The 23,511-nt window shown below is 45.1% G+C and overlaps 1 protein-coding gene across 5 annotated transcripts in view; it reads right to left on the bottom strand.

Moving 5' to 3' along the window:
* The window catches only part of LCP1 (lymphocyte cytosolic protein 1), a 48,719-nt gene extending 28,099 nt beyond the window's left edge, over window positions 1-20,620 (bottom strand). For 3 of the 5 annotated variants that reach the window (XM_033052852.1, XM_033052855.1, XM_033052856.1), the window contains exon 1: window positions 1,221-1,413. The gene's annotated coding sequence lies outside the window, so the exon portion shown is untranslated. Of the gene's footprint in view, window positions 1-1,220; window positions 1,414-19,440; window positions 19,580-20,554 lie in introns of those variants that run through there. The other 2 variants (XM_033052853.1, XM_033052854.1) reach the window with 2 other exon arrangements.
* Between the last annotated feature and the right edge of the window lie 2,891 nt (window positions 20,621-23,511).

Here is a 23,511-nt window from a genome sequence, read left to right as displayed (position 1 = left end):
AATGCTTCCCTTTTTTGACTTACAGAGTGAACAATGTCTTCAGCTTCTGAGCTAGTTAAATCTGGCCCTTATGGAAGGGTGGAAGCAGAAACCCCCCCTCACATTACCAGGAAGCAGGCAGGTACTTCCCAGTCCCTCCTGGATCTAACATTGCTTCTCGGTGGAGTTTCCCACCACAGAGGGGGTTTCCACATCTCTTGTCTATTCATGAGAGCTTCCCTCTCATCTCAGGAGGCCAGACTGCTCCTGTGGGCAGGCAGAAGGGGAGGAAGGTGAGACGTGTTGGAGTTTCTCTACAGGAGGGGTTTCAGGGTGTGGTCTGCTTTTAGCAAGATGACCAAACCCCATGTGCTGAACAGCCAGCTGCATTTGCTAGAGATCATCTTCACCTGACACCTGTAGCAGTATGAGATCAGCCAGCCTGGTCTCTGACTTTGGTTGTGATAACAAAGACCTGATATTTCATTTGGTCAGTGTTCAAAGCAAATCCATCTGTCAAGGAAATCACTGTATGACAAACCCAGCAAGGCTACCACTCTTACAGAGAAGGCACTGGAGGCTGCTGTTCACAATACTACTACCTAAAATACCTGTAGATATTTGCAACTCAAAGTTCATGTAGAACCTGAGCTGAATTTCCAAAGAAGACAAGGGACAAGCCTGACCAGATTCATCATTCAAGATCTTAAAAGGCAAATAGAATGTTAGGACCACCCCATATCACTATTTTTAAAGCAGAAGTCCCTACTGTGATCAGGCTCTATCATGAATCAGTTTTATTTATCCACTGGAAAGTAAAATTACATTTCTAAAAGCCTGATGTAAATGTCCTAACACCCATCAGATTACACTGCAAGCACTACGAGCCAAAATACATTATACTTACGAATCAGTGTTTTTCATCACTAGAATTAAAATTACCTTTTTACATGGATCCAGTCTGCAATCTAAATAATAGTTTCTTACTTTATCATGCCCTTCCAAGACAATGCCAAGACTACTATTCTACTCAGCCAAAAACCACTCTGCCAAATTAAATCCATCAAACACTTTCCTGAAGGTCAGTAGAAATGCTGTGCACAATACTACTGGAAAATACTTCATAGTAATACTGAACCTGCTCTGCTTTTTCATGGCGACCACAATTTCCTGTGCAGTTAAACTGCTGGGGTCCCCAGCAGAGCAGCTTGCCAAAAAAACACGAGATGCTTTGATCTTACCTCCCGGGCTCAAGCAGTGGGTCCAAACTGTCAGAGCAACCAAGAGCTCAGCAGCTGCAAATCCAACGGAAAGGGCAGAACTTCTTAAATAAACCAAAGGTGTTGTAGGGTGGAGGAGCTGCAAAGCAGTTGTCACTACAGACGAGGAAACTCTTCCTTTTCTGCAAGCCCAAGAGTGCAAGCCCACGACTGAGCCCAGAAAGGGAAGTGAGTGGTGACAAAACCCCATAGCGCAATGATGTTTTGTCTTTATAAGGAATTGAAGAAGTCTCTGGTCTCTACCTCTTCACCTCACTTCTCCTCCAATAAGGGCCACAGCTTTGCGTCGCTTTCCCTCACTACCGCTCTCGCTCACGGAATACACGCACCTCAAAATATTTCCTCTCTTCACTGGTAAGGTGGCCACATTTGAGGCACAGAACAGCAAGGTCTGCAATGACACCTCATCCACAAGGCAGGGCTGGCTGCCAAGCCAGGCTGGGGCAGAGTCACCAGGCATGGAAACTCCTCAGCATCGCCACGCAACCTCCGCCAACGCTTGATTGCCCTTCCTGTGAAAACTTTATCCATGCAAGTGGTTGGAATTTCCCTTGATGCAACTTGTGACCTTTTCCTTATCACTGACAAAAGGCTGGCTCCATCTTCTCTATAAGCTCTGACTGGGTTGGTGTGGACGCCAAGATCCCTCTCAGCCTTCTCCTCTCCAGGCTGAACAAGCTGAGCCCTCTCTCCCTGCTCTCTGATCTGTTATGCTTCATCCCAGTACCATGCTGGTGTCTCCCTACAGTTTGTCCAAGCCTTTATTGAACAGGGAAGGCTGAGAAAGGACACAGCACCCCTCACACCACCTCACAACTGACACAGATTTCAAGGACCCATTTCCCAATGCACAGAGGGTCACATGTAAAAGTGTTTGATGTGTGCAAATATAAACTATCATTCAAGCCCTGATGATGCAGCATTGCAGAAGCCTTAGATCTGAAAAAACGACATCAAGAGAGAAAAGTTATTAACCAGTCCCACAAGAATTTTAAGAAATGTCCTGCCTTGACGAGATTCTTGCCACTTTCTGCAGAATCATCCTTCAGCTTACCTCTGAAAACAGGCAGGTGAAAAAAATTGCCAAATTATATGTCTTTAATGACAAAGCTGCCATTCACCAGACCTGATAGACCATGAACTACATGCTGTTGTAAAGATATTCAAGGAAGCCCTCTAATGAACAAATCTCCATAATTAAGATTCATCCAACATACATTTGGTCTATTCAGAAGTATGTTGAAACACGTTCCAGACATTTTTGACTACTCACTTCTATTTAAAAAATACTTCCTCTATGGTATTTATTTGATAGGCTGTGCCACAGCACCTCTTCTTTATTTTCTAGGATTTTTTCACCAGCCTGATGGTTTGTCCCAGCTTTTTTCTTACAGACCTTTTCCAAGTCATCAATTACTTTTGTTGGTCTCCATGATACGCCAATAAATGCTGCAATGTCTTTTCCGATATGAGGAAGAGGGCATCAAAGGGATGTGTGCTCTAAATCTAGCATCTCGCTTGCACAGGAAAACTGGGGTGGGTGTTTCCTTATCATATATGTTTGCTTAACACTCTTAGCACCCTCTCTTGAGTTGTTACAGCTTAGGCAGAAGGTAGGGGAGCACCTCAGAGTTTCAACCATGCCTACGATATTTTATATCCATGTGACCTAGACTGAGCTCAACATTGTGTCTTCAGCAGTGACTCAATACCAGCACATCCCATAGGCACCAGCTGTGTTAAAGGAGTGTTCAAACAAGCTTGGAAATACAAGGACAGCAAAGATGAGATTTAAAGTATGATGGATTTATGAGGCAGACATAAACAAAAAATTTATTTGCCATGTGGCTCATGAATCCCTTTTTCTGTCTCATTTCATGACCTGCTGAATTGTCACTGTATTGCTAATAATGCTGCCCCACCAAATACTATTCAACTTAGGTAGTCTTTACACACAACCCCAGCTGAAGCCCTGACATGACACACCATTTAAACCCTGCACTGTGCATCCTTGAAGCACAGTATACCACACAAATAACAATTTTAGATAACAAATAAATTTTACTGGGCAGCACTGAAACACATTGAAGTGGGACAGTGTGATAGTTATCTCCTATCTGTACTGGTTAACATGTACCTGTGTGGTCGACATTTGTGTTATTGCTCACAATGTAGGATTCCATGACAATGACGTCTCTAAAGTAATTTCTTAAACAGGGCAGGAAACTGCAGGCTATTACTATAATACTGGTTTCCTACCAGAGTATTTAATTGTAACTCTACAATATAAATAGCTTGCATTTTACCACAAAGTATGCTTATGGCTAGGAACAGGCCAGCTGGTGTTAGGACAGGCTGTACTGTGGGACTGAGACAAATGTCCATTACTGTCACCTCAGAAAAACGGTGCGCCTTATGGTCGTGAAATTACTGTAATTGTTAGCCGACCATGCCCCTGAGACAGCTGGAAAGGTCAATCTTTTCCCCTCATTGTCACCACTTCGACACTTCAAAAGTCTTGCCCCTCATAGTCCCTGTGCCTGCAGGACCTTTCTTTCCAAGTACTTTTTGCAGAGCTGACACTCCCATCCTGCTGCCTGTGTGATGCAGTCACACTTCACTGCCAATCAGCCAGACTGTGTCACTGCAGGCTTCAAACCTTCTACGACTTTTCTCCTCCTCACCTCTGCCCCTGAGTCAGCCCCACAGCTCTGAGTGACAGAGCACTTCCACTTCAACCTCCTCACCAGCCAATGGGTTCTCACCTTCCTCCCCTTCACCCCCAGATGCCTTGGGGAGCCTTGGGAAGGGCAGAAACTTCCTGCCACGAGGCTTGGATGTTTGTTAGCAAGGTAAGTGACAATCCAAAAAACATGCAGGAACCAGTAGTCTCACTTCCACCAATGAATGGGAATTACATTTGAAGATCTGTGGCACCTGCCTGAGAAGAGGTCCAGCAGCTCCATCTGACTTGGCAGGGCTGTGTTCTGGCAGCCAGAAGGGGTTTGCAGGGATCCTTAGCTGAGGAGGGAGCTGGGCTCTGCTGTCGGTCAGTCTTTTCCTTATGGACACTAGGGAAGTGTATTCCTGTGGTGGCCTTTCCTGGCACACCCAGATCTTGGCTCTCACATTTTTAACTCCCCACTGCAATCTCCCAAGAAGTTTGCCTTCCTGCAGGGCACTTCTGCTTCAGGAAATTCCCCAAAAACCATGACTTTGCAAAATCACACTCACATAATACAACATGTTCCTCACCACAGCTGATATGGTCACAGGCTGTGGACCATGCTCTGGGATGGGGAGAGAGTGGTAGGGAGCAGAGTGGGGACTGCAGCACAAATCTTCCAAGCTGAATGAAAGCTTCCTGTGGACCTTGCAAAGTGTCATTAAGTTAATGACAGCAAAATTTCAAATGTACCCTTTTGAGTGGAACATCCTGGTCCATTAAAAACCAGGGGAAATCAAAAGAACGGAAATTATTTTGAAATTACCTTCTTTTAACAAATAATATCTTGCTCATATATAAGTACAGAGGACCTGATCTAATTCTCACTACAGTTTGATGCTATCTGAATTGCACCTTTGGGTTTTGTGTGACTCTGTCCTTGTTTCTAAGGAAGTCAGTGACGCTTCCTGTAACCACTAGTGATTTAGGCACTGAACTGCCTCTGAATAGGGACTCTGAGAACTTCAATGCTGTTGAAAGGTGAATGAGTCTTTGTGAAGCAGGAGTCATTACTCTGATGGCATGTGCTCAGGTGCAAGTTGGTAATTTGACCCACGGCTGTGTCTGTGTTAGCACTGTACCCTGAAATGCCACCTGTGATCTCTGCAGAAGAGAGAATACTACAGACTGGGGCTTTGCAGAACGCATGTGAAACTCAGACCTTTCACACTCTGTTCTTCCTGCATTGTATATGCCAGAAATAGCCTTGAGAATGCAAAGCGATTCTGGGTGATTTCACTGAACCTGTCCCAACATGGATACTGGGGTCTCTTGGGGGTGGAATCATGATATCATTAAATATCTCTTGGTGCAACAAGAGCATCTCATTCTTTGTCTAAATCTGCTCATGCAGGAAGGAGTGGGGCAGGTCTATCTCTGCCAGAGCTTTGTGTGAGCAAGCAAAGCCTGGAGTGCCCAGCAGCAACAAGACATTTGTGCTTGGTCAGGGAGGGACGCCCAGGCTTGCATACTGCCAAGTGTGGAGATGGAGAAAGAGAAATGTAGAAAGAAGTTCTGTCATACTGAAAAGCATGATTTTGGTAAGGCAATTCTCAGATCTGCAGCTCTCCAAACCTCAGCCTTTCCCCTGGATCTGGGCACAGGAATGACCAGGAGGATAATGGCCTCTTAAAGCTAAGCTGGGAGACTGATTTATGATTTCACATGCTTGTGCAGCTTTCAGTTTTCAAACCCTAAACTCTGAAACCTGTCTTAGAGTCTTCTTAGGAAATCTTTACTCAATTTCACTACAATCTGTCTTATTTGTGAATCAAGATGAGCCACGGAAATCAAATAAACTATGAGTAGACTGTTTTCACAAGGCAAAGCAAAAGACCACTTCTAACCAGGGGATACAACCTGCAATCAGCCCAGGAAGATTTACACTCCCCAAAACCTGTGTGCAGGAGGGTTCCAAAAGAACAGCCCCCACTGGCAAAGGAGATGACAGGGCAACAACTGACTGCTGATCTTGGAGCAAGTTGTTCCCTCAAAAGAAGTAGCCAAATATCCCTGTGAAACCAAAAGCAGACAGCTCTGAGGCCATGAATGAGCTTTGAGCAGTTGGATTTGTTACCAAATTCCCCAAGTCATTTGTTCCAAAGAGATCTTCTCCACCGAAGTGACTGAGTGGGTCTGAAAGTTTTCTTTGTGGCTTAGACTCAGGCCCTCACAGAGAGCTTAGACTTACTTAAAAGTCAAAAGGTACGAGATTAATTTCCTGCAAGCAGGCTGAACTTTGAAGGAGAGGCATTTAAGCAAGTGAAAAATGAAACAGCAAGGGAAAAAACACCCTGCAAAATAAAAGCAATGATAAATAAATAACAGGAAAGTGTACACCCCACTTCAAATTTAATAGGCTACGCCCAACCATGAATTATTGATCAAAACCATCCATTTGCTGCAAAGGGGAGTACTAGTGAAATATTAATAACAGTGCATGAGCTAATCTTAGGTTCTACTTGGTGACAGAGTGACAAGAAGAGGTTGGACAAGCCTGGCCACTGTCAGCTCCCAGTCTGGCTGCACTTGGAGAAGGGCACACCTCCAGGGCTCTCCCAGGAAAGCATGCAAGTCCTGCATTTCCAGCAGAGAAACTGGAAACGCAGTTACTCTTCCAGCTGATAAATCCATTCCCAGATGGATATGGGTCCAGAAGTGTCATTCATGGAGGCTGTTGTAACCCTGCTGTCTCTCCTGTTTTGGTAGTCCTCCAAAAGCAAACCAATGTCTTGGTTAGACTCTAACTCAGTCCAATGTGTTCCCTAGTTCTCCTAGTTTTCTTTCAGGAAATAATTCAACTTTGTGATGGGAGGAAAACAGGACATGAAAATAGGACTTTGGTGGGTCAGCTGGCCAGAGGCTTACAGCAGTAAAGAGCAGGAGAAACAAATGGAAAAAAGTATTTTATTTTTAATTACACCTGTTATGCCGGTCATTTTTGCAAAACTGTGAGGAAACAAAATAATGATTTTTGAGAATCTGATTTAGCAGAAGCTGACTCATGGTTAACCAACCTTCTTGTACTTTCAGCCTCAATCTTACTCAGTTTTTGGTGAGTGAACCAGTAGCAGAATAGGTTTCCCCAGGGCCCCTGCCCTGCACAGGGTGGCTGTCACAGCCAAGATGAAGCTGTTCTGCTGCAAACTCAGGCACTGCCAACACACTGCCAGAATTTCAAGTACCTGTCTTCAGCTGCAAACCATGGCAAGAGAAAAAACCCCATGATTATAAATTACACTGCTGCTCTCCTGAACAGCAGGCAGCTTTTTGCCAAGAAAAGAATAATTTGATTTCCTTTGGATTCAGATGGAAATTTGCACACAAATACTGGTAGGACTGAACAAAATGCCATGTGCACAGGGGTTCACAGGGTGTCTTCTTGAACACTCTGACTTTATAGGGTCTGACTTTATAGACTCTTAAATGTTAGAAATTTTACATCCTGGGCTGTCTGCTCTGCATTTAGCTTAGTTTTTTTCTTTTCCTTCTCAGCTTTTTAGAAAGCTATATTCTTGTGTATCTTCCTCTTTCTTTGGCATGTTTCCCTTTATTATCTCAATTTTCCTTTGCACATATCCTCTTTTTTTCCCCCCGCTTTTCCATCTGCCTCTTGTCATTTCCTCACTCCTACCATGGCAGTTTCTGCTTGCTTGCTCTCAAGCTTTGAAGCCAGCATTCCTCAAAAAAATTTGTAAGGGTGTTCAGATCAGAATCTCCACTTCTTGTTTGCAGCCTCTCACATGCAAGCCTGGGGCCCAAGCTTTGCACTGAAACTGCTGCTCAGAAACACAAGCAATTATTAGTTCCCTGTCAGGACGGGAAATTTTGCACAACACAGAAGGAACTTGCTGGGTTTCTACAGCACATCCGAGAAAAATATTTCCCCCTGCACCTTCAAACTGAAGGTGTTTTGTTTCCAGCCTTGCCATGGCTGTGTTGGCAGAGCCAGTTCTGCTTCTGAGCTGCATCAGGGGGACCTGTCATCATGCCCTGTGCTGGGTGTCAGCCTTTTGCTCAGAAGGAACATGTCCTACATCTACTGAAGCTGCAGGAAGATTTTTTAAAATTGCTTTTTTTTGCAAAAAAGAGGGGTTTAATTATGGAGGCATCATATGAAATCAAACACAGAAGGGATGTCTCTACAACTGTATGAAAGGAGGCTGTAGTGAGGCTGGGGTCAATCACTTCTCCCAAGTAACAAGTGAAAGACAAAAGTAAGTGACCTCAGGTTGCCAGGGGAGGTTAATATTGGTTATTAGGAAAAATTTTTTCCCTAGGCAGGAACAGGCTGCCTAGGGAAGTGGTTGAGTCACCATCCCTAGAGGTATTTTAAAGATGTGTAAATGTGGCACTCAGGGACGTGGTTTAGTGGCAGACTTGGCAGTGCTTTTTTTTTGTGGGTTTTTTTGTTTTGGTTTTTTTTTTGTTTTTTGGTTGGTTTTTTTTTTTGTTTTGTTTTTTAAATTCATTTTCCTGGTCAAACACATTTTTCTCCTACTGGTCGGTGTTGATATTTCTTGGAAGATCCACTGAGATAAGGCTAGAAGAGATGTGAATACAAAATCCCTGCAAGGCAACTGAAGGGTATCCACCCAAAGGCATGCTCCTATTCTCAAAGTCTCTCTCTTTAGAGCAGCCAGACTTTGACAGTAACAGTGGCCAAGACACACCTGAACAAAAATTTGAGGCAGCCTGAACAAGTTTTAGCAAACAACATATTTATCACCTGATTAAGAATATGGAATGGAAGACTCTTAATACTGGAATAGTTGTTAAGTTAGAAATCCTACACAAGGCACACGTTATAAAAGAGAAGACCAGACTTTAGTTTTGCTCACTGCTAGCAGTGAAAGATTTTTGAGAGAGCACAGAGAGATGGGAGATCCACCACTCAAAAGCACATAGCACAGTGAAGTGTCAGACTTGTGTCAGGTGTATGAGTTTGATCCCAGAGGTGCTGCTTGTGCTGCTCCCTGCAGCTATCATCCAGAAAATGCCTGCACCACGAGGAACAGGCAGAGCACATCCACAGACAAACAGAGGAGTTCCTCGTTTCTGCATCCTCACTGCTCCATTTTCTGTGCTGCTGTGGCCAATGCTCACTGAAAGCTAATGAGGCAAAGACATCAGGTGTGTTTTCAAATGTCAGAAGACTGAAAAGAGCCCCTAAAGGTCTGTTCTTGAAAAAGAGAACAAAATTTTAGCTGGAGCATTATCTAAAAGACAAACTTGACACAAACATTAATTGCTCTTCTGACAAAGCATTCAGGAGGCACAGGGAAAACTGAAATGTTAAACAATCCAGTAGCAAACAAAAACTCCACAACTGTATTGGAGTTGTGTGTGTGTGTGTGTGTGTGTGTGTGTGTGTGTGTATGTGGGTGTATGTGGGTGGATGGTGTGAGAAATTTAGAAACCAAGGCCTTCCAGGAGAAAAGCCCTGTGCTATCCAAATGACACACACAGTAGTCACTTTGCCCTCTTGCTGTCACAAAGCATGGAAAAATCCCCAAGCTGTTCCAGAGAGCTGCCCAAAAATCCCCTGTGTAAACAGCAAAAGGAAAGAGTGTTTGGCCCTATTCATCACAGCATCCCGCTAAATAAATGCACAGATGATGGCATCTCTCCAGGTCACCCCCGAGCCATCAGTGAGGTCCATTTCCCTAGGCACTCAGTGACCAGAAGGGAACAGGTGTACACAACCCCTCCCCTAAACCAAAACCCCAAAAGGAACAGTGTCACAGCCCCACCTGGCTTTGCTGCCCAGTTTCCATTCCTCATTGTACAGCTGAGTGAGTGAGCAGTATGGCTTTGGAGATGAGCTCAGGCAGACCTGTTTAGTCCCCTCCTGGATATTTATCCGTGCCTCGTGCAATGAATGTCAAGCTCCATCAACTCTGAGTTCAGCTGCTCCCAACCAGCAAAGACACAGGCCTGTAGGTTGTGACCTGTAATTGGATACCTGGCCTGTATGGACAGCTGAGGTATGGTCACCATCCCTGCCCCTGGCCAGGCAGCTGGAGCTGTGCCAAGGACAAGACATGGGCACGCAGGGAGCCTGAGGCTGGGATTGCCCCAGTCCCATTCTGCTGGCCACATTCCCACTGAAGTGCCTGGCAAGTACTGCCACTGGCAATATGCACAGACTGGCTGAGAAGTCCACCCCAAAATTTGGGACCAGGTACAGGAAGCCACATTGCTGCTTGAGGGTGAAAATGGCCTCAGCCACTGTGAAGTGCTGGCCATTCTCCCTGGCACATCATGCATAGAGGAATCTGTAATGCAGCTGAGAATATTTTTCCAGAATGCTCCTGGGTGCTCAGCTTTTCCTTCCCATCTTTCTGTCTTCTTTTTTCCTACAGCTGATTTCTACAAAAGATCCTGGAGACTCCAGGCACTGTGGTTCCAGGAACTGAAGAAAGACAGAGGAGAAGAAAGAGCTCCCAAAGGTCTTGCCCTCTGCCAGATGACAGAGAGAGGGAGGTAAGAGAATAGACATAACAAACACAAGAATGGTTTGCTCTACCACTGTCATTCAGAGAGTTGCAAAGTATGGGGAGAAAGAAGTTTTTATTTCAAGCCACTTTGCTAGCCAGGGCTAAAGGTCAGGCACACAGGAGAGGTGAACTGAGATAAAAGATTAACACAAATCATGAAACAGCTCAAGGCAAAGAGGGTTCAGTGTCAAGAGTGGCATGAGCAGTCCGCCTCCTGGCTAAACTTGTTTTTTCTTGTTTAATGCTCCTTCAGGCATTTCTCTGTCTTTGGCCACCTGGTGAGTTATTGAGCTTCACATAAGCAGCAATGAATTTCTGACAGGACAGGAACTCTAAAACATTTTCTAAGCATGACTCTGGAAAGTATCTAAGGATTAGGTTTAACTAGGTGTGTTCTTCAGCTCTTCACAGCATTAGATATTACATGACTGAGTAGCTGTGTAATGAAATGCCCATTTTAGCTGTCAGAAACACCAAACTATAGCAGAGTCAGGCAGATTTCCTCCTGAAAATCCCACCAATCTGCCCAGTTCCTCTCTCTCCTGTGCATGTGAGCTGCTCCTGCAACTGCAACAGGAAGAAAAACTGGGGTCTGGCTCTGATGGCTTGCAACAATCCCACACACACATCTCTTCCTGACTCTTGCTCAGAGAAGTAAGCCCCACCATGCTCCTGAGCAGCACAGTGACACTGTAATGATGCCCAGCTGCACAGGGCACACTCTGGGCTTGTAAATCACATTTAAACAAGAGGGTTTGCAGGCGCCTTTGAAAAGACTAGATTTAGTTTTTGTTTACATTTCTACACTAGTCTCAGCTGTATGTCACAAACTCTGTTTCCTCCATTGCTGAAGAGCTGTTGTCTTTAATTGTAAAAGTAAGTGTACTTCCATATCCCGGTGTGATTCCAGTACTGTGGGTTTTCTCTGCTTAAAGCCCAGGGACACCTTTGCCAAGTTAATTTCTGGACACAGCACTGTGAGGACAGCAGGCACGAGAACCATGATGCTACAGCTACTCTGTGCCCAAGGGTATGTTCCTCCAGTGAGTGCAAGAGATGCAGACTCATGAATGAGAAAGAAATGATTGTGCATTTACTAAGATCCCATGTACCAGCTGCTCTGCAGCCTCACATCAAAACTTCAAGTCCTCCCTTCCCAGCAACAGGTACCTGAATTCTCAAACCCCAGCTGTTACCAAAGGACATATTTTCACCAGGTCTTCCTACCTGCCCTTGCAAAAGAAGTTGGCATTTAAGAAAAAGGCTGTGTGCTTGTGGTTTGCATCAAAAGAAGCATCAAGGGAGGTGATACTCCCCCTCTACTCCACTGTTACGAGACCCCTACTTGTGCTGCTTCAGCTCTGGAGCTGGGGCCCCTACATTACAGCATAAACCTGCAGGAACAAATCCAGAGGATGCCCACATAGAAGATCAGAGTACTGGAGCACCCCTCCTATGAAGACAGACTGAAAGAATTGGGGTTGTTCAGCTGGAGAAGAGAAGGCTTCTGGCAGCCTCCCAGCACTTAAAGGGGCACACAAGACAGTTGGAGAAGGAATTTTCACAAGGGCATGCTTTAAGATGAAAGAGGATGGGTTTACAGTACAGTAATTTCACGACCATAAGGCGCACCGGACTATAAGGCGCACTTCTGGGTTGGAGGGAAAAATTTAGTCAAAAGGGTGCGCCTTATAGTCGTGAAATTACTGTAGACTTTAGGAAGAGATTAATTACTGTGAAGGTGGAGTGGCCCTGGCAAAATGTGCCCAGAGAAGCTGTGGATGCCGCACCCTTGGAATTTTTCAGGGCCAGGCTGGATGAGGCTTTGAGCAACCTGGTCTAGTGCAATGTGTCCCTGCTCATAGCAGGGGGAGTTGAAACAAGATAATGTTTCAATGTCTGTTCCAACCCAGACTACTCCACAGTTCTGTCCAAAATTTCTGGGACAATGCCACTACAAAGGTTCTGTGCACCTGGGCCATCACAAGAAAGCCTGCACATCCCACCACAAGAAAGTCTCTGAGAGGAAGGATAAGAGAATAAATGCATGGCAGATATATGGTGGTCAGCTACTAGGATTTCTGGTTACCACTGGTTGCAAAAACCATTCAAATATGTGCATATAGACAATGAAGGCACAGTAGTGCAGAAATTCTGGGATTCTAAGAAAAATTTGAGTCTGCTTAAAGAAGCTAGCTCAACTGAGCTGCTGCCAACTTATCTATTCTACTTCTTCCATTAATAAATAAATAAATAAAGAAGAAAAACAAAGAGAGAGACATATTTCTAAAACATTTGTCCAAAAGAGACTTCTCACTGTGTGAAATAGTGGTCTAACTATTGGTTGGTTGTTCCTCTTCTGACCTTCTGCTTGTCTATCTTGAGCACATAATTCTGAAAGTGGATGTTCACAAAGTGTGGACTTTGGGATTTAGATAAGAACTGCATACACAGGCAAACACTTGGGCACTGACAACTTTGCAGCAAACAGGGGTTATCTGAAAACCAGTGTAAAATGACAACCTTCATCTAAGGGCTGCTTTTGAATTTGCTTGAAATACTGATCTCTCATTTAAGTGTGTAGCATTCACACAAAATTACTGGGGCTCACTGATATATCACAGTGTTAAGACTGCTCTGCCTTTTTAACTCAATGAATGCCCAAAATGAAAAGAAGAAGTAGAATGCTATTTGTTTTTAAAAATGTGATTAATATTAACAAATATTTTGATTCTTTCTTGTAGTAGAAACCAGAAGTAAAAAGTGTCATCTATCCTGTTACTTACAAGAGACTGAAGGTAGGTCTAAGAGATCTCTGGTAAGGACATTCTCTCTCTCTAATTGACTATAAATCCCTCCCTCATTTTCTGGGAAGTACCTTTACTTTGGTATCTCTTTTATGACTTAGCAATTGCTCTGAGGCAAACAGATAATGTAAGAACTGCGTTTGCAATATAAGAATAAAGAAACTGGTAAGTGCCCCATCATGTAAAACACCATTATCAAGAAGCAAACTGTGCAAAATAGTATTTTTCTCTTGCAGGAATTTTTAAATTATTTCTCCCAAATGCCCTGTGTATACTGACACCTCCAATACTAGCCAAACCCCAGGCTTCATACTGATAACACACATTCAAAGACAGTTTCTTTTTACAGAAAAGCTTTTTGAAGGTTGATGATGTTCTGAGAAACTGTTTCACGAGCATGGGAGACCTTCAGTGGCCATCACCCTCTCCTCATCAGGAAGGGAGCAGCATGGTGGTTCTTTTTCTGCCCCATTTCCCCCTGACATCATCTATCCATGTGATTCCATGTTTTCACTACAAAACTTCCTAGGCTGCAGATGCCCCCATGATTATTAATTGATGGCACCTCAGGAATCCCCTGCCAGGTACAGGAGAACCCACAGTCAGAGGTGGCTTCTTTGGAGGGGCAGTCCCACCAGACACCTGGACAACGCATTTGGCTTTGGGTACCTGGTGAGTGGGATACCTTCCTCTGATTCTTGTTCTTTTTGGCAAGAGGAGCCAGGAGTTATTCCGCCTAACCTTACAACAGAGCAGTCAGTGAGGACTCCTCCTGATGAGCTGGTCCAAGATGGGAACTGTTAAGGGAAACTAGGGGGCTTTTTTTAGGAACACACAAACTATGTCATTTTAATTCACAGACAAAAAAAATGAACTGATGTTGCTGCTCACTGCCGTCCCTGCTCACACTTCCTGTGTTAATCACAGTTCTGACTAACTTTGCTCACTAGAACCAAGCTGATCAGGTCACTAACATACAAATGGCTTCACGGTGCCTGCAAAATGTAATCCAAGCTATTTCCACTCACGTTCCTTTGCCGTTTTCTCTAACCCTGGCTGAACTGAGATTATAGAATGCCTGGATGCCTTAAAACGGGTCATCTGAAATCTAAGTTTTACTTTGAAAGCTTTGACCTGGATACACAAGTGAAAAATGGAAGAGTGAATTCATGACACTCACCTGTACAAAAAGACAGCACACCTATGGGGAGGGGAAGAAGAGAAAAAAACATTCCTTTGCAGAATGTCATGCAAACAAGGACTGTATAGAAAACAACACAGCAAAAATGCTAGAGTTTGCTGATGCTTAATACAGATGCTTCTGCATTTAAAAGTTTAGTAAAAGATGTTTAGTTTATTGTATTTTGACTTATAAATTATTTGTTTTTTTGTAAATGCAAAGAATAATTTGTCTGTAATATACAGTGAAATCTCATCTTTGGAGTTCTTCCCATAAGCAAAAGAAAAATTACATTGACGACTTCCTAAAGTCAGTCATTCAGGACCTCTTCCATATAAAAATCAGGGAATGTTCTCAGGTTTCTTCACATAATCATGAAACAAAGAAGTTGCTTCTAAAGATACTATTTTAAGGTATGTTTTCAGTGATTCAACGTGAAACTTCTGCTTAAGAGCAGACACTGGGTTTTGTTTCCTTGTTATCTAAAATGATGACCATATAAAACTATTAAAACAAACAAGAAAAAGGCAGTAACTGGCTTCTTTTTCAGATTTTTTTTCCCATTCAGTTCCTCTTTTACCCAGCACACTGGCGCCCTTTTACCAATACACACAGAAAAATGAAACTTCTTGGGTTTTTTTATCTGCCCTGAAAGGGATAGGCAATTCAATCCCAACATGGCAATGAGCATTTGTAAAAAGTTAACAAAACTGCTTTCATTTCAAGGTTAGGCAAAATAACAGCACGGTGACAGAACAATAATGAGGAAAAAATTCCACTATTATAAGAAATACGGTTATTTCTGTCTGGAGGAACAAACACATTTTGTAAAGTACTCAGGTCTCAGAAACAAATATTTTTACCACTGCATTGACAGTGTTTTATCTTAGGGAAAATCAATTCCAGAATGATGCTGACCTCCTTTTCCAAAAGCTTTTGGAATTGCCAATTAAAATGTGATGTAGATGTTAAATGTGCTGCCACATAATTCTCCCCAGATATTTTGACACTAGAGTTTTAACCGTGCTTTTCCATCTTGTGGTACACAGTTTAAATACACTGAGAAAAAAAGACTGTGTATATATAGGTGAGATGGAAACTTTGGAGTTCATCTACCCAAACCTCACACTCAGTGAGTCACATTAAAATTCAATGCTACGAGGAAGGAAAGTTTTCTGATGTAAATGCCTGCTTACTTAGCTCATTCCTACGAGTGTTCCCAGCTAAAATGGTCCACTTTCTGAAGGAGAGGGCTTGCAAGAGCAAAATGAGATGCACTGACCTTCTTTTGAGATTTTCTTTAAAGAAAAAGCCCTGCAAACAACTTCAGTGGCTTCCTGAAACAGTGAAGGGCATACAGTCACAATCTAATAAAGGACTACTAGTGCTAAAATGTCATAACAGGAAAAGGAAGAATAAATATTGAAGGTTCAATAATGAAAACCAACAAAGATACATCAATTTTAAACTAGGGAAATATGTTAAATATTGATTCAGAGTAAAACCCTTGGGGGGAAAAAAAGTATAAGGATGTTCAGAACAGAAACAGATTAAATATGACTAAAGCAGATTAAAATACAAATTAGGGTTTATTTAAAATGCTGATTAAGTGGGTTGCTTTCTTCCCATGAGAAATAGGGACTAGAGATCTTCTTGTAAGTGAGAAGGAAGTGAATGCACTGCAAGTACTTGGAGTCACCAGGTTACAAGGTAAGGGAAAAAGGAAAAGAGGAAGTTTTCAGGCTGCAGATGCATACATGAAGACTATTCCTCATTCCACTCAGACTTTAAAGCCTGCATACAGTGGCACCAACATCAGGGCTCTTGGATGGGTCAGGGGCTCTGCCTACAGGGAGAGCCTGAAAAAAAGCAAAATACTGAGAGAAAATAATTACAGTAATTTCACGACCATAAGGCGCACCGGACTATAAGGCGCACCCGCCGGGAGTTGGCAAAATTCGCAACTTTGTAGATCAGATAAGGCGCACCGGACTATAGGGCGCACTTTTTTTTTGCAGCGAGGCTCCGCCCCCAGCTCCCTCCGCGTGATTGCTGGCCGAGGCCCCGCCTCAACCCGGCAGTCATTGGTCCCCGGGCCCGCCTGTACCTGGCAGGGGCGGTGCCGTGGGGCCCCAGGCCCACCTGCATCCGGCGGGGCCGGGGCATGGCCGCCACCCCTCCGTGCTGCCTCTCCGGGGCCGGGCTATGGCCGCCGCCCCTCCGTGCTGCCTGCACGGGGCCGGTGGGTGCCTGTGGAGGGGCGGCTCCGCCTCCACGGGGCCAGGGGGTGCCTCTGGACAGGCCGTCCCACTTGCACGGGGCTGGGGTGTGCCTCTGGAGGGACGGCTCCGCCTGCACGGGGCCGGGGCGTGCCTGTGTAGGGGCGGCTCCGCCTGCACGGGGCCGGGGTGTGCCTCTGGAGGGGCGGCTCCGCCTCCACGGGGCTGGGGCGTGCCTCTGGAGGAACGGCTCCGCCTCCACGGGGCCAGGGGTGCTTCTAGAGGGGCCGTCCCGCCTGCACGGGGCCGGGGGGTGCCTGTGGAGGGGCGGCTCCGCCTCCACGGGGCTGGTGGGTGCCTGTGGAGGGGCGGCTCCGCCTGCACGGGGCCGGGGGGTGCTTCTAGAGGGGCCGTCCCACCTGCACGGGGCCGGGGTGTGCCTCTGGAGGGACGGCTCCACCTCCACAGGGCTGGGGCGTGCCCGCCCCTGCTCCGCCCCACCTCCAGCTTGCAGCCATGGCCCTGCCGGCTCCCCCCGTGGCTCGCAGCTCGCACTTCCGGGTAGGCAATTTTTTTGAACTTTGTCCATCAGATAAGGCGCACCGGACTATAAGGCGCACTTCCGGGTTCCAGGGAAAATTTTAGTCAAAAGGGTGCGCCTTATAGTCGTGAAATTACTGTATGTTTTCTTTGCAGAGTCCACAGTCAATTTAGAAATCCATCCCTTGAGTCCAACTTGTAATGCTGTTACTTAATTGTCAATCTTCCAGTTGCGCCCTCCCTATGTTGCCAATGCTCAAGGTCAGCAGGAAGGCAGCATGGTCCTAGCTTCTGGGTGAAATTCATTCCATTTTGGTAACCCACACTCTTACAACTGGTACTTCTTTCATCCATCCCTCAAAACTGAAATGTGGATTTTCTAATAACAAGGAAGAGACTACAGTTTTGGATGAATGATTGTATTTTCCTGAGAAAAACCTTCTGATTATTTGTAAAATAGATAAATAAATAAATCTGATTATTTAGTAGTAGTACAGGTTACACATGTGCCTATGGAGAAACAAAAGACATTTTGCTCCAAGTTTCTCCCTTTGATCTCCAAGCATGTGCTCCCAACAAAATCTTGTCCACGTTCCCTGTCAGCCCACTGCTTCTTTCTCTGAATTTGAATGATTATCAGAGGCCAAGCATTTTATGAGGACTTATTTTTTATCAAGGGCTACCTGAAGTGTGTGTTGCACATGGGAAAATTCAGGAATAGCAGGTCCATCATGGAGATGGAGATGGGCTGTGAGCATGAATGGCCGGGAATCACTGCATGATGCAGTAGTGTGGTAAAGGAAGTCTCATCTGAGTTCCCTCTTGTTGTCTAACTCAGGAATAACGTGTGCAGCACACTCCATTGCTGGACTACCACTATTGCTGATCTTCTCATTCACAGTTACTGCATCTTAACAATGGTTAGAGGAATACAGGGAGTCACTTTGGAAGCAGCTGATGGCAGCAGCAGCATCCCACCAGTCACCCAAGACAGCTATCCAGTGGAGATCAATGACAGAGACTGCTGGGGACCAGGCCACAGACCCTCCCATGTGTCTTGTCACACTCAGACTCCTGCTGAGATGGCAGTGCCATCATCCAGCTGCTCTCATGGCCCCTGCCATCAGGGGAAGGTTCTGGAAGAGAAAGTGGGAAAGGTCTCCTTTTCCACCAAGGAAAACTCACACAAGCCTTTGAGGGAGATGGTGATTTAAGTGCAGCTCTTGTAATTATCTTTTATGCTGAAACAAAGAAAGATGGGCTTTGATTTTCCAAGCACAAAGGCCACCTTATTCCTGTCATCTGAAAGGAGAAAAAACCCAATCCCACAGCAGCCTGGAGATGTTTGGCCAGAAATCCCTATAAGAACAAAATATCATCCTCCTTGTAAAATACAGGATGCAAAAGTTCCTCAGAAAAGAAAGCCTAAGTCACACTCCTGTATTCAATTCTACATTTACCTCCAAGGGAAGTCTGCAACCCAGTATTTCACTGTCAGTGGCAGGAACACATGCAATATGTCCCAGCAGGAGGATTCTGGCATCCTTTGGGTACCCTCCTAGCTTTCCTGAAGCTGTCATCTTCAGTGCAGGCACCTACATCTGACCAGGGCACTCAGGAGTGTGCCTGGGCTCCCAGGTTTGGATGCTCACCCTAGCTGTACCCAAACCCAAAGGCAAACAGCACACCCCTATTCCAGCTCCCAGAGACAGGGGTGTCAGGGTGGGAAGTGAGGTGTCCCACCAGCCCCAAGCACCAGGGGAGGGCAGCTCCATAGTGCAGACACAACCATTGCTACTCCTGCCCAAGACAGCTCACAGCCCAGCAGGCAAGAGCCCGTGGTTCCACATGGCACACAGATAATGTGTTGTATTTGTTTGTGGTGACGTTTCCTTTCAACTTTGCACTGCTAAGCACAAAAGCCAATGATGAAATAAATCACTCGGTCACTGTATTGATCCTTGAATGACAATTACATAAAGAAAAATGTAAATGCTTTGGTGCATTAAATAATCCCTCTCTGGCACCTATTATGCATGTTGCAGCCATGCCTTTAATTTCATTTATGCAGCTTCTTTTGAGGAAAGTCATCCAAATTTTTCCCCCAGCCTAGTCCACTCATTTTACTCAGTGGAATACGTGCAAAGAAAGGAGAGAAGCAGAGGAAAGAGGGAAATTGATTGCTGCCAGCCTGGTAGGGAAACGCTAACCTTGCAGTCAGGAGACAAACAGCAGAGTCATCTGCAACATGCAAACCAGCTTCTTCATTTCCATAGTGAGGCACAGGAAGTGCCCTTCAGAAATTTTCAAAACTATTACAGCTATAAAGAAGTTGTCCTTAGTGGAACCCTGTGGACAAAAGCAAATTTTAAAAATAAATACTAAGATTAAATCTATGAGCCAAGCATTTTTTGACAGAGAAAACTATGGTGGGTGGTCAGTGTTCACAGAAGACAGCTGCAGACTACTCATGAGTCCCTAAATGCAACCTCAAGAGAAGATTTTCGGTTATCAGAGATGCTAAAACTGTTTTCAGTGTCTCACCCCTGCCCTCTCCTGTCTCTCTCTCTGCCCTATCCCTCATTTGTAAGTCTCTCTCAAAAGACTCTGTACCCAGCTAAAATTTCTGTCACACTGATATCAAATGGGACTTGCTTGAATCAGGACTGCGGTGCCGGGCCTATTCCTCAAAGTAATTATGTAGCCGGGATTCATTTGAAAAGGTTTGGCTCAGCTCGACCTGGTCTGCACGAAGAAGCACCAGCTTTGCACCTGCTACCCCATCCAGCGCAGTCAGCGGCACTGCTGCGCTAGGGCAGAGTGTGACACTGACAGCAGAGCCCCGCTTCCCCCTCTTCCCCCGCTTCTTTCGCTCCCCGGGCACGGCTCCGCACCGCGCCCGCCGCCTCAGCCACCCCCGCACCCCGCCGGCACCCCCGCACCGCTCCCCGCAGCATCATCCCGGGATTCCCGCACCGCTCCCCGCAGCATCATCCCAGGATTCCCGCAGCGCTCCCCGCAGCATCATCCCGGGATTCCCGCACCGCTCCCCGCAGCATCATCCCGGGATGCCCGCATCGCTCCCCTGATCCCCACGGTCTCCGCACCGCCGGCCGCCGACAGAGCGGCAACTGCTCCCGGAGGAGTCCGCTTCATAGTAACTTTAATTTTAATCCTTTTTTTACATGAGCACCGAGGGGGAAATAATAACAATAATAACAATAATAATAATAACAACAAGAATAACAACAAGAATAATAATAGCAAGGACCACCATCCATCACCACCTCGTCCATGCAGAAGCACATTACAGAGGATAGTTACCAGCCAGGAGCGGCGCAGCAACAGGCGATGCCGGGCCGGGGGCGGGCGCGCTCCCGCAGCCGCAGCCCCTCCGCCCGCTCCCACCGGCGGCGCCGCCCGTGCCCCGCCCCGCCCCTGCGGACACGCCCCGGACACGCCCCTGCACCGGGGATCGTCCCAGAGCCGCCCGGGGTGTGACACTGGGCAGTCACTGCCCTGCCCGTGAAATGCGCTGTTAAAGGGTGCCTCGTAAGAAGTTCTGCTCCAAGGTGATGCACACACAGAGCAGGCGCTTTCTCCTCCGCTTTTGATACTCTGCAGCAGAAAGTTCCTGGCACTTGAGCATGCTTAGAGGAGAATACAGCTGTATCCAGGTTTCTCTTGATCCACATATGTTTGTTGGGGAATGGTTTTTCCCCTTCTTCAGACCCCGGCTTTGCTTTTCTCCCACAGTAAGGAGCAATTCGGCACAGTTCATCACAGACATCCTTCCTTTGCTCCTGCATCCTTCACTACACTCAATTTCCTCACTACAGATTTCTGTTCTCCCTCCTACAGCACTGGTGAGTCTTGGTGGCTCAGCTGCCTGGTGCCTTGAACTAAATTGCACCTACAGCAGTAACTACAGACATATTTTTGTGGCACCAAGCTCGTGGGTTCAGTCCCTGTATGCATCCCTTTCAACTCAGAATATTCTGTGATTCTCTTTTGATTTCATTTTGATATTTACCTAAAATCTCACCAAATATAATGGTCAGTTTTATCGCATGGGAGAATTGTTTTCCCTCTCCTTCTGATGTGCTTTTATCCTTTCTTGTCTATAGGAGCTTGAACATCTGTACTTTTCTTCCCTGCCAGAAGCACTAGGGTTTCTTGTCTACATTGTGTTCTCCTCCCACTATGTCTCCTGTTTTCTTCTCATCAGCCTCTGTAACTTCATGTTTCCTCTTGTGTTTTTATATCCTTCCCTGTCTCTGAGCTGTGCTGAGAAATAGGCATTTCTCTATTTTACTGTTCCTCTTTTGGCTCAGAGATTAAAAACTCCAATTGCCTCACCTTTTGTGACAGAGGTCATAGAACTACAGAATTACATGCACTCCTGGAATTCTTCCACTCCATTTCCATCCTAGGCCCTCATTTCTTTCCAGAGTGTTCTTCCTCCTGGAATTTTGCACGCAGTGCTCCTCAGGGCATTGATAACCAATTCTGCAACCATTTCTCACCATCCTTGTTCTGTCAGCCAGTTTCAGCAGAGGTTACCTATCCATGAGAGAAAACAAGCACACTTAGCTGTAGATGTGTGCCCTAGTCAGGTGTGCATTCTATGTCTTGGTTTTTATCAGTGTTGGAAGGAGGCCCAGAGGTTGTGCAGAAGGTTGTGGGGTCTCCATCCTTGAGTATAGATCTGAGTAATCTGCTCAGAGCTTATACTTCAACCCTGTTGTGAGCAGGAGCTTGGAGTAGAAAGCTCCTGAGCTATCTTCCAAGCTGAATTACTCCCTGTGCGATATCTGTGTGTCAGGTGCCAGAAATGTTGACCTGAAGAGGAAAAGACTAGAACGCTAAGCTGAGTGTATCAAGTGCAAACATAATTATAGTGCTTTGTTCCTGTTCCTCAAATTCAACTTCTTTGGCTCTTTAAGAAGTCTTGCACTGGGAGAGAGAGAGGAGAGTTATTGTTGGTCTTGGGTTGTTTGGTGTTTGTTGGTTTGGGGTTTTTTTAATATTATATATTCTTCCTCCTATGCCTCCAGTCTATTGCAAGGTTACTGTCCCCAGCCTCTGGTTAACATCAGGAACCATTTTTGTGTCGTTGTACCTCATCTTATTGCGATGTTTGTCCATTTATTCAAACTCAGCAGGGATATAATTGAACTCCAGGCTTCCTTTTTGGATTTTCCCCATTTCTTCCTTTCTTCAGCTCCTTGTTTAAGTGCCATTCAGGCCCAGAAGCTAAGTGCCAATTCTGAGATCATTGTTTGCTTCGAGGCTTTTTTCTTTTCATCACAGTTTTATATACTGCTGCTCTTGATTTAAATTAATCTTATTCACATGCAAAATCGTACCTAAGTCTCAAGTTTAGCAACTTTCAAATTAAATTGCTGGGGGAAAAAATTGACTAGAGGTGTTATTGCTTCTAGGTGTCTGTGACAGTTTTCTTAATCTTTGTGAATCTTTCTGTAAGCCACTAGCTTCCTGATGGCACTTTCAGTTTCTCTTCAAAGTCACCTTAATCAGTCCTCTCCCTTCTGTGTTTTCCTCCTGATTTCCAGTTCTTTAGGACTGAGTCTTTATACTGTACAATGTCTAAGATGTTTTCAGCCCTACAGAAGAAAATATACAACCAACAAACTCTGCAATTTAGGATATAGATAATTTTGAAAATTACAGTGACTAAGAGATTTGCTAAAATTGGCTACTACTAAGAGGATTTCTGAAACCAAATCAGAGATTCTTTGTTTGAAATCAGTGTCATTGTATTCATTCATAAACTAACATGAAACTGGAAAGAAGCATAAAATTACTACTTGCATATTTGGCCTTTTCCCAGGGTTAAATAGTTGCTCTTATTAAATATGTTTACCCAGCAGAAAACTGTTTCTGGGAACTTTCACAATGGCTGGCATGGGGCATTTCTCTATTTTATGGTTCCTCCTTTGGCTCAGAGATTAAAAACACTAATTGCCTCACCTTTTGTGACAGAAGTCACAGAACTATGGAATTATACATCATAGAATTTTAGAATATCCTGAGCTGGAAGGGACATACATAAATCATCAAAGTGCAACTTGGCCCTGCACAGGACCACCCCAAGTGCTGAATAACATTCTTTAACACAAGCATTTGGACTTAATAGAATAGGTTTGGGGGGCATTTTTAAAATTAGTGTCACTGATTTCCTGAAACACTAATGATAACTAGAAAAAATGGTAAATCTGTCACTAAGAGAACAAACGCCCCTTTTAGCCACTCTTCAT

The sequence above is a fragment of the Catharus ustulatus genome, chromosome 2 (genome assembly GCF_009819885.2).
Source record: "Catharus ustulatus isolate bCatUst1 chromosome 2, bCatUst1.pri.v2, whole genome shotgun sequence".
NCBI classification, from domain to species: Eukaryota; Metazoa; Chordata; class Aves; order Passeriformes; family Turdidae; genus Catharus; species Catharus ustulatus.
The sequence above is the reverse complement of the archived record's forward strand: the minus strand, read 5'-3'. Positions and strand labels throughout refer to the sequence as shown.